Source organism: Myotis brandtii, unplaced genomic scaffold (genome assembly GCF_000412655.1).
Source record: "Myotis brandtii unplaced genomic scaffold, ASM41265v1 scaffold140, whole genome shotgun sequence".
Taxonomy (NCBI): domain Eukaryota; kingdom Metazoa; phylum Chordata; class Mammalia; order Chiroptera; family Vespertilionidae; genus Myotis; species Myotis brandtii.
In genome coordinates this window covers 1,587,347-1,590,024 of record NW_005355000.1, presented here as the reverse complement: position 1 = coordinate 1,590,024, position 2,678 = coordinate 1,587,347, and the positions used below count along the sequence as shown (strand labels likewise).

Genomic DNA, 2,678 nt, shown 5'->3' with positions numbered 1-2,678 from the left:
GTCAGTAACTTATGCTGGCACAGCTCAGCTCAGCTGGGCTTGGCTCAAGAAGGGCCTCTAGGAAGATCCCTTGATTAGTTTGCAGAAGAGCCACGTAAACACGGAAGCTCCCACCTAGAAAATGAGCAGAAATGAGATAACGGTGGTGGGGAAGGGGGTGTACACTGCAAAGTATGAGCCTTCTGTCCCTCCCGACCTTATTCCTTGGCAGACATTCATTCAGATAGTTCTTTCTGCTTCTGGGGACAGTGTCATGGACCTTTATGCCTTCTCTTCTTAGTCCAGCGCTATCCTAGATAAGTGCACTTCCTACCTTCTTTCTTCCAGGAAAGAGAACTGACAGTCCCGGGTCACATGACAAACACTGTCCAGAGTAGCAGGACGTGCCCACTTCCCACAAGACCAGCTTTTCTAGGCTTCTCATCTCCCCAAATGGCACCATCATCCTCTGGGCTGCTCCTCCCAGAGCCGGGGAATTGTTAGTGTTGTCCTTCCTCCCTTCTCCTCCCTTCCCACGTTCAATTGCTCAGCAAGTACTGTAGAGTCCAGCTCCACATCACCTCTGCATTCCATTTTTCTCTGTCTCCTCTGGTGCTCCCCTAGTCTAAGCGGCCATCATCTCCTCGCACGAACTACAGTGGTCATCTCCTGCTGCTACTCTGGCCCCCAATTTAGCCTCCCCTCAGGATCCCCTCCCTCCACAGGCCCATCACAGCCTCTGCCTGGGTTACTGCGGCTCAGCCCTTATGTTTCAGCTCCAGATCACTTCCTAGAAGTCTCACTGATCCCAAGAACGAGCTCAGGTCCCCGCTTTGTCCCTAGCATCCTATCTGGCATGTCATCAGTGTTCTTTGAACATTTGTTGCATTGAACGAGTGGGATGGGCGGTGAGGGCTTTGACACAAGATAAACCAAATAGTGCCAGCCGTCTTCCTAATCCTGGCCCCAGCCCTGCTTTCTAGAGGCATCCACCTTTAGCTTCCTCTTTCCCATTCTCTTGGGGAGCAATTCTAAGAACTGCTTTGATTACACAAACAACAAAGCAGGAAGGATGGACACGGAATCCAGCTCTGCCAGAGTTGGGCTGTGTAACCTTGAGCCGTGGTTTTTGGAGCAAACACATTTTCTTGGCTAAAATGAAGCAGCTGGTCTAAGTCCCTTCCTGTTCCGGGCATCTAGCTCTGCCTCTCCCTTCGCCCCCTCCGCTTCCCCAGGAATGCTTTCAGGACGACCCAGGATGCAAGTGGATGACGGCCTGCTCAGTAACCTGGATTGCCAGGCTGGGTCCCACACAGGCCTCTATTGATACCTACGGCTGCCTCCACCCACAGCAGGAGGGGCCTTCACCTGCTGGTCGATAGTCAGCAGCACCCGCCATCAGAACTATGGCTCCCGGATTACCTGTGTGCTGGGGACAGGACCTGGTCCTAGACACCTCCCAGGCCTCCTTCCTCCTGCGGAGGTGATGGGCTCTGACCATTGCCCCGTGGGTGCAGCCTTGAGTGTGTTGACACCTCTGTGCCCACAAAACAGTGCCCACCTCTTTGCCCCCGCTTCCTCCCTGAGTTGTCAGGCACCCAGCTCGAGGTCCTGCACTTCAGTTCATCCCCAACAAGAGCCTGTGCCCAAGCAGTCAGCGCTGAGCTCGGCAATAAATCCAGGGACAAATGCGCCAAAACAAAGCCCGTGTGCGCTCGACCAGGCCTCTGCCTAGTCAGGCCGGCTCCAGCAGAGGCCAAAAACCGATGAGCTACTTCCAGCCATCCTCTAGCCGTCCCCAAGCTCCTCCCAATTTGGAGCTTCCTAGCCTGTGTGCCCTTGTGACTCCAAAGACCCCAGGAGATAAGGTGGTGGGCAAAGGGGTGGAGGGGCAGGCCAAGGCTTCAGAGGTCTAGGGGGAGAAGGAGGCAAGGACCTCACTCTGGAAGTCTGTGCTGGGGGCCCCCTGCCCATGACCCTCTGCAGGGGCCACTGGGAGCCATGTGTGATATGAACTGTGAAGAAGCCAGGACCCAACCAAAGCCACCACATGTACATGTGTTCCAGGCCTGGAGTCCTTCCACGGACCCCTCGTCCCGTGGCAACTTCTTCCTCTGGAGCAGGCCCAGCTGGGCCCACCCAGTGCAGGGAGGTCTGCTGGTCAGCCCTGTACGCGAGCTGAGGCCAGCACCTTTCTACACTGCCACATCCTCCCACAAGGCTTCCTTCCCCTCCCCATCCCTCCTCCTCCTCCTCTTCCCCCTTCCTCAGGACCCTTCTGTTTCCTCCTCTCTTCCTCCTCTAAGGCCTCTCTTCCCTCTCTTCCTGCCGTGCTCCTCATTGGGGAGCTGCTTGGGCCTTAATGCTGCAGCCAGTCCCCGCCCACTTCCCACCTTCCTGTGAGAAGCACACAGGAACCAGTTGTTCTGGGCACTGTAAACCCTTCCCTTCCTTGCTGGGAAGTGTATCTGTGCCTCAATAAAGTCTGTGTGTTTGTTTTAGTGCAAAATAAAATAATTAAAAAAACACCTTTCGTTTTGAACATAGTTCTGGTGTCATGCTGGGTTATAAACCTTGAGGACAGGGTATGGCCTATGACCACTGTAACCAGGGAGCCAGCCGTGTGTCCTACTCTCAACCAGGGAATTAAATGCATACTTTTTACTGAACCAACGAATAAAGGAATGAGCTTGCTGCTT

The 2,678-nt window shown here is 54.5% G+C and overlaps 1 pseudogene; it reads left to right on the top strand.

Annotated features, from left to right (window-relative positions):
* The window catches only part of LOC102238636, a 6,739-nt pseudogene extending 4,397 nt beyond the window's left edge, over positions 1-2,342 (top strand).
* Positions 2,343-2,678: the final 336 nt, after the last annotated feature.